The sequence below is a fragment of the Musca domestica genome, unplaced genomic scaffold (genome assembly GCF_030504385.1).
Source record: "Musca domestica strain aabys unplaced genomic scaffold, Musca_domestica.polishedcontigs.V.1.1 86, whole genome shotgun sequence".
NCBI classification, from domain to species: Eukaryota; Metazoa; Arthropoda; class Insecta; order Diptera; family Muscidae; genus Musca; species Musca domestica.
The window spans coordinates 2,750,012-2,762,328 of record NW_026712421.1 but is presented as its reverse complement, the minus strand read 5'-3'; the positions used below and the strand labels follow the sequence as shown (position 1 = coordinate 2,762,328).

At 33.8% G+C, this 12,317-nt stretch overlaps 1 protein-coding gene across 1 annotated transcript in view; it reads left to right on the top strand.

Moving 5' to 3' along the window:
• The first annotated feature begins 668 nt into the window (after positions 1-668).
• The window catches only part of LOC131806742 (Y+L amino acid transporter 2-like), a 53,809-nt gene continuing 42,160 nt past the window's right edge, over positions 669-12,317 (top strand). Inside the window, exon 1 of the mRNA XM_059131389.1 lies at positions 669-684. The gene's annotated coding sequence lies outside the window, so the exon portion shown is untranslated. The remainder of the gene's footprint in view (positions 685-12,317) is intronic.

Below are 12,317 nucleotides of genomic sequence, written 5' to 3'. Positions count from 1 at the left end.
AGCTTTTCGCGCCTTTTTTTGTGTGCCAATTTTTTTTAAGGGTTGAAACAACCAAGAAATCCATGTATGCGTCGATAAAATGTGCTTGCAACATTCACATCACAGACATGATGTTGGCTACAGTACATGGCCATCGGTTGGGGTCAATAACAGTTCTGACAAATCAAGTTATAACCAAAAATAAAATAAAAGAAAAGAAAACGTTAGACACCATCAACTTGGTGTACAAGTTTGGAGACGCTGAATGCCTTGACGAAGAGAACGAAAAAGAACGTTGTCACGTCACATACAAAACCAGTTGGAAACAACGAAAAAAACAACAAGAACAACATAAATGAAACACAAGCGAGCCTCCAAAAAGCTAACCAAGGAACAAGTTGTTGTTAGACATCGAACATTGTACAACAACCACATCCCCACCCCTCATCAAGCAGCAACAAATACCGGTTGGAGTAACGTGAATACACACAAGAAAAAAGGTGAGATGGCAGCAAACAACATAACAACAATCAAACCATACGACCAACAAAAAAGCCAGCCAACCAACCGGTCGTACAGTCTACCGGTCGTTCCAACCAGCCAACCACATCAGAGGTTTGAATTGAACAGTTCTGCTATTCCCGTATCTCAAATAAGGTTTCAGTGCTGAAAACGGCGGAACGATTTGCGGTGCTTGTTGTTTAGGTACGGTAAAATAAATCGGTTCTTTAAATCATTTTATATTCTTGAGTGTTTGTTGTGCGCTTCCGTTGGAGGCAAGCTAGAAGTAAGATAAACAGAAACAGTTTTATGTGCATGTGTGGTACTCTCAAAAAGTGAAGAGCATACAGTATTTGCTGTATTTCAAAATAATTGTTTTAAGAAACGAATGAACAAACCCCATCCAAAAAAATACCTCTCAGGTATTAAGTGAAACACAAAAAAATGTTGGAAACTTATAATCCTGAAATGACGTTCATTTTGTGCTCATGTCTAATTTAAATAAACGTGCATTTGAAGTGGATTCTTTAACGATTCAAAAAAAGAAAGAAAAAAATCTTGATAGCAAAACAAAATCATAAACTTCGTCGGGGCCTGCCTAGTTGGAAATAAAAATAAAATGGAACAACTTTAAGAATCGTGTGATTATTTTTATGATCGTGTTCAAAGTTGGCCGATCACTTTGCATATCATCCAATTTAAGAACAAAAATCTAAAAATCTATTTTTGAGTATAATACTTTATTATGATCCTATGCAAATTTGCAATGGTGTTGCTGTACTCTAATGAAGAGCCAAAAAAAATAAAACTGTTTTGCTTGTTTTATATATATTTAATTTTTGCTAAATAAATATTTATATAAAATTAGTGTTTATACAAATGGAAAATTAACTAAATTTTATGTTCTAGTTTTGAAGAGTTGTATAAGAGAGATAAAATTGGACACTGATACTAATAAGGAACGGCAGAACTTCAGACCATTATAACTTAACATGTGTTAACTAAGTCTAAGCTAAATTCTTATTTTGAGACCAGCAATTTTTATACCCTACAACACTATGTCTTGGGGTATTATAAGTTTGATTGGGCCAAAAATTATGTAACACCACGAAATATTGGTTTCCCACATAGGAAAGTATATATGGATCTTCCTAGCTCGCCGAGCTGAGTCGATCTAGCTTTGTATGTCCGCCCGTCCGTCTGTCCATGTTAATTTGTAATCACTCCACAGGTCGCAATTATGGTCCGATCTTCACGAAATTTAGAATGGTGGGGATAGGGTAAGAATAGAACCCTATTTCTTTTGGAGTTGATTGTATAATATTTAGGGGTTGAAATGGACCAAAAACTGAAAAAAAATCCTGATTTTGCAGTTGCTCTACAGATCACAATTATAGACCAATCGACACGAAAATTAGCATGGGACTAGAGCTTAGGGCTGAGCAGAAGCCTTCCAATTTTGATGGTCATCGGTTAATATTTAGTGGGTGTAATAGACCACAACATTTGTGTTAAATAAAAGTCAAATTTTCCATTAAACCGCGAATGTTTTTAATCCCGGCGAAATCACAAATAGACGAACAGGTCAATGCGGACCGTTACGTAGATGCCGATAGTAAATATATCGGATATATATAGCGAAATATATACAATATGTATATACAAAGGAAGGGGATGTTTGCTAGAATGCTTATATCTCAAAAAAGGCTGGACCCGATTTTGACAAATTTTGTCAATTTAGAATGCCCTCCTGTCCATAAAAGTATAAATCTAAAAAAAAAATCGCCGAAAATATCCAATATGATGTTAATTGAGATTTTGTAGAATTTTGTGACATTTTTTTATTTTTCATATTTTATTGCATGCGATTTTTCAATTTGACTTATAATATTGAAGTGTATATTTTGTAATATTTTTTCACCTTACAACACAGGTTGGGGATATTATATAAGTATTGCAAATATCGTCCGACCCTCACGATAATTTTTACAAGAGTAGTGTTGGGCTCAGAAGGGCTAGGCCTATTGTTTTCAAAAATGTCCGCAATATATTTAGGGGTTGAAATTTACCAATAACTAAAAATTTTCCTGATTTTGCAGCCGTTATAAAGGTCACAAATAGAAACCAAAGGACACGAAATCTCGCATAAATTTAGAGTTTAGGACAGCGGGTACAATGGACCACTAATTAAGTGTGAAAAAATACCAGCATTACTTACAGGCGATATCCGAAATAAACAAAAGACGAACTTCTGGCTTTTTTATGCTGATTTCTTTGACGAATTAAGCCAAATATCGTAGACAAACAAAGCATATAGATGAGTTTAAATTTGGAGATACGGAGGGGCTTCTTGCTTTTGGAGATGATTGCAAAATATTTAGGGGTTCAAATTTACCAAAAACAGAAATGTTTTTCCGATCACACAATTGAAGCCAATCGACACGCCTGTGAAGAGAGTAAAGGACAGGGAAAAATTCTTGCATTTGACAATTGGATTATATTTAGCTGTAAAATGGACTACAACAACTAACAGCCCGATGGAATGCAGATATATTGGGCAAATGTCCCTAGTCAAAATCCTAATTTCAAAAGCGAAATCTTCCAATATGGATTTGGACATAAGAGGGCTTCTAACATATTGTAGTGTTGTAGGGTATAACATAGTCGGCCCCGCACGACTATAGCCTTTGCTTACTTGTTATTTCATAAGAGGTGTTTAACATATATATTGTAAACGGAAATAATAGATAATGTAGCAAGTGCCCACGACAAGGCCGAGTAGTTGATACCCTACACCGCTATGCATATTTAGTAGAGCTCCTGTAACGAAAGAATTTTTTTGAAGTATATCATAAAGCCTATCAGCATTTGGCTTTAGAGCAGTTATAGTTTTGTTTTAGAGGGAACTAATATGCATATGCAATTCTGAATCGATTTTCACTAAATTTTACAGAGATTTTTTTTTAATCTTTGCAACATTGCTATAGGACGCATGATCTCATTTCGAGAAGGATTATATTAAAATGGAAACGTACGTCCCGAAATGCACTCCATTTTGGTTTATATTAGCCATTATTTGCACAATAAAACTGAAATGTGAGTGACTTTAAACCCCAAATCGGATGTTACATAGCTATATCTGACTGAATTTGGTAAGATGTACCAAAATTCAGGTTATTAGGACTTATCTTGGTCATTTGATGCACAATTAACCCGAAATTGGTTGAAGAAAAATATTCTGGAGGGATATTAAAGCATTGGACACGCAAACATTTTGGCCGCAGGCCTTGGAAATTCTAACAAGACATAGCATCATCGCACTCAGCACGCGCCACCCAAGAATGGTTACAAAATTAGGTTCCTCACTTCATTTCCAGCGCACAATGGCCACCAAAATATCCGGATACCAATCCGTTAAACTATTATGTCTGGAGTATTTTGGAAAGCAAGGTTGGCACTAAAAAAATACCAAAGTGTCGAATGTGTCAAAATACCGCAGAGCAACATTCGGGCAGCGTGTGACGGTTTCATTGGCCGTTTGAAGGCCATAATTCGTGCCAAAGGTGACCAATTTGAACAAATCTAAACTTATTCTAAAATTTGATGCTATTTCCGACATTTTTTGGCTTTCATTCCATAAAATTTAAAACAAAAAATGTAACAATTATGGCGTTTGACTTTGTTGCAGTATTTTATCTCACACTGTATATGTTGCTTTTGCTTAGCACGCGCCACCCAAGAATTGTTACAAAATTAGGTTCCTCGCTTCATTTCCAGTGCACAATGGCCACCAAAATATCCGGATACCAATCCGTTGGATTATTGTGTATGGAGTATTTTGGAAAGCAAGGTTGGCACTAAAAAATACCAAAGTGTCGATCACCTCAAGCAAGCGCTTCGCCGGGAATGTGTCTAAATACCGCAGAGCAACATTCGGGCAGCGTGTGACAGTTGCATTGGTCGTTTGATGGCCATAATTCGTGCCAAAGGTGACCAATTCGAATAAATCTAAACTTATTCTAAAATGTTGATGCTATTTCCGACATTTTTTGCTTTCATTCAATAAAATTTGAAAAAAAAAATGTAACAATTGTGGCGTTTGACTTTTATCTCACACTGTACATGTTGCTTTTGTAGAAAATTGAAATCCCAAATTATTTAAGGGACCAATATAGGAAAATGTGAACCAATATAGATTATTTTCAATCAAAGGGATACCATCACTACGAATTAAAAATATCAAATTACAAAGAATTGTATGGGAAAACGTCGGTCTCTGTAGTCAGGTGGTATATATTACAAAATACCCATATAAAATGTAAAACAGTTCCATTCGATCAATAGAGTCAAAAGAGCCATCCTGAAAATCTTTCCAAAAATGGACACACAAGGATGGATATCACAATGTTGTATTCTTGAACATATACCCACAGTGGGACGAAACCAATTTCATCTTGGAGTGACCAACTTTGCTAGCTTGAACATTTGAAATGTATAACAAAGTTTTGAAAATTAAACGTTTAATTGAAATTCATATCCAATTTTCGTTTATATAGCACTAGCTGGCCCGGTCCGCGTTGCCGGCCCGTAATTTTAGTCTTTAATGCTTATTATATCCCCCACCTTGGAAAGGAGGGTATATTAACTTTTTCATTCCGTTTGTAACATCCCTAAATGTTCGTCATAGACTCCGTCTGTATGTCTGTTTATTTAAATTACGATACAGTCCACATATTTGACGTAGAGCTTCAAAATTTAGCAGAACAATTTGTACTGTGTATAGGATGGTTGGTATTGAAAATGGTCCACGTTTTGGTATAGTCCCCATATAACGGTACCTCTCGAAATTCGTTATTTTGACGATTTTTGTCACATTTCTCCTCGGATTTGTCCGCGTTGCCGGCCCGTAGTTTTAGTCTTTAATGCAAATTTAGCATAGCATAATATTTCACAAATCTAGCTCATAAAGGTGAACAAATTTTTATATAAATACTAGCTGGCCCGGTCCGCGTTGCCGGCCCGTAATTTTAGTCTTTAATGCTTATTATATCCCCCACCTTGGAAAGGAGGGTATATTAACTTTTTCATTCGTTTGTAACATCCCTAAATGTTCGTCATAGACTCCGTCTGTATGTCTGTTTATTTAAATTACGATACAGTCCACATTATTTGACGTAGAGCTTCAAAATTTAGCAGAACAATTTGTACTGTGTATAGGATGGTTGGTATTGAAAATGGTCCACGTTTTGGTATAGTCCCCATATAACGGTACCTCTCGAAATTCGTTATTTTGACGATTTTTGTCACATTTCTCCTCGGATTTGTCCGCGTTGCCGGCCCGTAGTTTTAGTCTTTAATGCAAATTTAGCATAGCATAATATTTCACAAATCTAGCTCATAAAGGTGAACAAATTTTTATATAAATATTGATTCGACTAATCAAAATAATTTCTGAATAGTCAAGTTAATTACGCTTTTACACCCATTACCATAGCACCTCAAATTGCGCATTAGAGTCCCCAAAAAGTCTATGTTCTTGTTCATAGTAAAATTCAATGACGATTAAACAATACCCGCGTTGTTGTCCGCCAATCGGTAAACATCACTATAGATCGGCGGGCCTGGGGACTATATGGGGACTGTACCAAAATATTTACGTATGTTGACATTTTTCTGTAAGACGGGTTCTCTACTCACAAAGTAGCCTAAATACAGCAAATAATGGCCAAATCAGTTGAAAAACGTGGCCAAGACCACGGTCACAGCTGAAATCAGGATACATTTATATAAGGGTTATAACAAAACGTGGCCCAACCAATATTCTCTTGGGGTTACAAATTCAATAAAAAACAAAATTTTCTTTTCTGACCACCAATTAGATGTGAAAGTGGACTTGGAGATACTCCAATGTAGGGACTTTACTTAAATAAATTCCTGTGTGGCAATTATCTGTATGATGGTTCCCTACCCCAGGGTAGCATAAATACAATTTTTAGCCAAATCAATTAATGAATATGGTCAAAACCAAAATGGGCCCTACTCTGAAAATTTCAAACTTTATGCGAAGAGGTTTTCTACCTCCTTAGAAACAAATATGCCAAATAATGTCCAAAATATTAAAAAAGTGACCAAGACACCAAAAAAACTTAAATCATACGATGGTTATATAAATATGAAATCGGGTTGTACCCTTATCCGTGAGTTATGATCGATATCATGACCTGCAAAAGCGATTAAGGTATCTCGAATGTTTGGGAAGAATTTCTGGAAGGATAGAAATTCTTTTCTTACTAAGAGTCCCATTCGCTCTACTATTTCCACCCTTTATATTTGGTATTTTCTGATTGTACATTGGACGGATTATTGAGACAGGAAAGAAAGTAGTTCCACGCTTTGAAATGAGCCCATTAGGGTTTTTCGGTAATTTTCGTTTGTTCAAATGTGTTCGCATCTTCCAGCTGAACCACGATGTCGGCCCTGGAGTTGAAAGGTAGATGTCAGTTAACATCGTATTTCCCACTTATTTAATTTTTTGGTGAAATTTGTATATAGTGAAAAATTATTTTTTATTTTGTTCACAAAAAATTTACTGAATTCAATTAGATAATACAAATTGAAAAAAAAAAATTGACAAAAGAAGAATAACACATTGAAAAAATCTTCAACTTGTTCGCTGATTTTTTACAGAAAATGTTTAAAGATCCTTATATAGTTTGTCAATAGAATGTACTTCTATTTTAAAATTCGATTCCATTAAATTATTTCGACATCATCTATTCCGTTTCGCCACCACATAATTCGGTACTACACTTCTATGTAACTCGACATCAATTTCATTTCTCAAGAAATCAAGTCAATTAAATAAATTGGTATTAATATTTGAATTCAAAAAAAAAAAAAAAAAAAAAATAAAATAAAAAAACACTACAAATGTACATTAGAAAAAAGTAAGTCAAAATGGAAAAACATTATGCAAAATAAAACATTACTATTGTACATTTCAAAAGTCAAAATGAAAATGTTAATATAACACATTTTTACGCGATTTTTTTTGGATATTATCCTTTTCGGAGAGGAGACAATTCCGAATTTGTATGAATCGTTAAAATTAGTCCAGCGATTCTTAAGTTATAAGCGTAGTAACTAACACAACTTTCTTTTATATATATAGATTGATTCGACTAATCAAAATAATTTCTGAATAGTCAAAGTTAATTACGCTTTTACACCCATTACCATAGCACCTCAAATTGCGCATTAGAGTCCCCAAAAAGTCTATGTTCTTGTTCATAGTAAAATTCAATGACGATTAAACAATACCCGCGTTGTTGTCCGCCAATCGGTAAACATCACTATAGATCGGCGGGCCTGGGGACTATATGGGGACTGTACCAAAATATTTACGTATGTGACATTTTTCTGTAAGACGGTTCTCTACTCACAAAGTAGCCTAAATACAGCAAATAATGGCCAAATCAGTTGAAAAACGTGGCCAAGACCACGGTCACAGCTGAAATCAGGGATACATTTATATAAGGGTTATAACAAAACGTGGCCCAACCAATATTCTCTTGGGGTTACAAATTCAATAAAAAACAAAATTTTCTTTTCTGACCACCAATTAGATGTGAAAGTGGACTTGGAGATACTCCAATGTAGGGACTTTACTTAAATAAATTCCTGTGTGGCAATTATCTGTATGATGGTTCCCTACCCCAGGGTAGCATAAATACAATTTTTAGCCAAATCAATTAATGAATATGGTCAAAACCAAAATGGGCCCTACTCTGAAAATTTCAAACTTTATGCGAAGAGGTTTTCTACCTCCTTAGAAACAAATATGCCAAATAATGTCCAAAATATTAAAAAAGTGACCAAGACACCAAAAAAACTTAAATCATACGATGGTTATATAAATATGAAATCGGGTTGTACCCTTATCCGTGAGTTATGATCGATATCATGACCTGCAAAAGCGATTAAAGGTATCTCGAATGTTTGGGAAGAATTTCTGGAAGGATAGAAATTCTTTTCTTACTAAGAGTCCCATTCGCTCTACTATTTTCCACCCTTTATATTTGGTATTTTTCTGATTGTACATTGGACGGATTATTGAGACAGGAAAGAAGTAGTTCCACGCTTTGAAATGAGCCCCATTAGGGTTTTTTCGGTAATTTTCGTTTGTTCAAATGTGTTCGCATCTTCCAGCTGAACCACGATGTCGGCCCTGGAGTTGAAAGGTAGATGTCAGTTAACATCGTATTTCCCACTTATTTAATTTTTTGGTGAAAATTTGTATATAGTGAAAAATTATTTTTTATTTTGTTCACAAAAAATTTACTGAATTCAATTAGATAATACAAATTGAAAAAAAAAATTGACAAAAGAAGAATAACACATTGAAAAAATCTTCAACTTGTTCGCTGATTTTTTACAGAAAATGTTTAAAGATCCTTATATAGTTTGTCAATAGAATGTACTTCTATTTTAAAATTCGATTCCATTAAATTATTTCGACATCATCTATTCCGTTTCGCCACCACATAATTCGGTACTACACTTCTATGTAACTCGACATCAATTTCATTTCTCAAGAAATCAAGTCAATTAAATAAATTGGTATTAATATTTGAATTCAAAAAAAAAAAAAAAAAAAATAAAATAAAAAAACACTACAAATGTACATTAGAAAAAAGTAAGTCAAAATGGAAAAACATTATGCAAAATAAAACATTACTATTGTACATTTCAAAGTCAAAATGAAAATGTTAATATAACACATTTTTACGCGATTTTTTTTGGATATTATCCTTTTCGGAGAGGAGACAATTCCGAATTTGTATGAATCGTTAAAATTAGTCCAGCGATTCTTAAGTTATAAGCGTAGTAACTAACACAACTTTCTTTTATATATATAGATTTATAAATCTTTAATTTTTGTAAATACTTTGGTTTTTATCAAAATCATTTAAAATAGATTTAAATGTACCTCCCTAAATTGTTGATATATTTAAATTTATGCTAATTCTACCACGAAAACGTGTTTTTAATCAATTTTCTCTTACAATTTTGTGTCTTAATTTTAAAAATAACTCCCAAAAATTTAGAAGTCAATTCTCTCAGTGAATATGAGTTAAGAAAAAAATTTATTTATTTTTCGTCTGCTGTAATGTTGATGAACCACGCAGTTAAAAGATAAATTTGGACCATCTTATCTTTCGAGTATAATCTGCAATGTTGATAAAAGTTTGGTAAACATACAATTTGAAATGTTAGACAAAAAAAAAATACTGAAAAATATTAAGAAATTGGGTTCAAATAAAAATGAGACAAAAAACAGTAAAGTTCAGACCGACCTAACATTGAATACAATGCACCACTTAGAAGTTAACACTTTTGAAAATGTGTCCATTGCCTCCGAAAACCAACATTCGAGCTGAGCATGATATCGAGGTTTTTCGTTATATGGGAGCTGCATAAAATTTCGATAAAGTCGCTTCTTTACTTTCCAACCATTTCTGCTGATGTTGCTGTTCTTCCGCCCACTTCCTTGACGTCAGGCTACACTTCAAGTATCACGGTAACGAGCGATGATACGAGACACAAAAGATTTATTCACATTTAAACGTTGTAATGCTCTAACGATAGCCACTTGTAGTTTTCTAGCCAAATAGAAAGAAATCACACTCGAATTCCATCACGAATAACTTTTTTTCTGGAAAATTCTCACCAAAATGCTTTTGGGCGCTTGTAAACAATATAATGACCTGTCATTGGAAAAATTTTAACAACTGTCGGACTAGTGGCTCAGTAATGACACCACTCTGAAGTTGGTTGCAGTTTCATCATCTCGCCCCGTACATCACACAATCCAATCTAAACCTAATTTTCAACTCTATCGGTTCTCCCAAAATTTCAATTCCTTCAAATTTAGTACCATTTACTACACATAACTACAAATTTTCAAAACTTTCCAAAAAAACCCAATCCTACACTCCAACATATATCTTAACTCCATATTTCAGAATTCCAGCTCTTTCGGTTTTCCCAAATCCAAATGTTACTAAATTTAGTACCATTTAGTACACATAAGTACAAATTGTCAAAACATTCTAAAAACCCCAATCTTACACTCCAACATAAATCTTTACTCCAAATTCCAGGATTCCAACTGTATCGGCTCTCCCAAAATTTAAATTGTACCAAATTTAGTTGACATAAGTACTGATTTCTAAAACTACCTACATGCCTCAATCAGTACAATGCAATAGTAATCGTATTTCAGCATTCCAGCACCATCCGTTCTTCCGAATTCAAATGGTACCAAATTTTGTACCTTTTACTACTTTTCGTATACACACTTCCAAAACTACCTCCTTACACAGACCCTACTCCCCAACCTTGATTACCATTCCAAAATTTAAGTTTTTTAACTCTAACCGAAATGGTATCAAATCTAGTAAATTTTAGTACTTTTCGTACTAATCTAATCTGAAAACTACCACTTAATTGAAAACCATTGTATGGGGCCATTGAAAGACGTGGACCTGCTTACAAATTTTTTTGTAATACGCTGTAGTACCCATTACGAACTTCAAATACGAAATTTGAAATAAGTCCGGTAAATATGTAATGTCATGAAAATACCGAATATCGGGAGGTACCGTTATTATTACAATTCCGTTGAATAATGTCGAAAAATTTATAAAGGAACCGAGTATCGGGAAGTACCTTCATATGGGGGCTATACGAAGAAATGTTATATATACGAAATTTTTTGCCATAGGTTGTAGTACCCATTAAAATTTTCCAAAACGAAGTTTGAAACTATTCGGATGAATAATGTTGCTGAAACCATCAAAATACCGACTATCGGGAGGCTATACGAAGACCTGCACACAAAAATGTTTGTCATAGGCTTTAGTACCCATCGCGAACTTCAAATACGAAGTTTAAAATAATTGCGGTAGATTCCGAATATCGGAAGGTGTCATTATATGTGGGTTATATGAAAATGTGGACCGACATGGCCCATTTACGAACTTAACCTGCCGACTAGTAAATTCAAAATTTTAGCCTTCTACAGACAGACAGACGGACATTGCTAGATCGTCTTAGAATTTTACACTGATTCAGAATATATATATACTTTGTATTGTCTATTTTGAATATTTCGAGGAGTAACAAACAGAATGACAAAGCCAATATACCCTCCATAAAATTGGGTACACTCATCATACACTCCATTATTCACTTTCATTCCAAATTTACAAAGGGTATCATATTGAGAACTTTTCGTACCGTTCTAAAACGAATTTCTAATAACCCATCCTTATCTGATACCTTCGGACCAAGAGTGACCCTCACTCAAAATTTGAAGATTCTAGCTTCAGTCAATTATTCTAACACTTTACTCTTTTATTAATATAGGTGCAATATGAAGGATTATGCCGACATTAAATTATAATCTTGTTTCTTACTTCTGTCGCTCATAGTCTACACTAGATGATATATCAGATAATTTGTCAATAATCATTCATAAGCTTGGAATTTTCACTATCCTTATATATATATATATATATATATATATATATATATATATATATATATATATAAAAATAATATATTAAGTTTATTTTCAATTTCAAATGATACCGTTTACCCGCGGTGTTGACATGTCTATTACTCTTGTGTAAAGATAATATAAAATTATTTAGTTTTTAAAATCGTAATACATTCATAGAATAAGATCACGAATCTATTTTTCCAGGCTTTTAACTATTTTACCATTAATACAATTGTTATTTTTTACAGACCTTTGTCCTCTCTAGTAAATG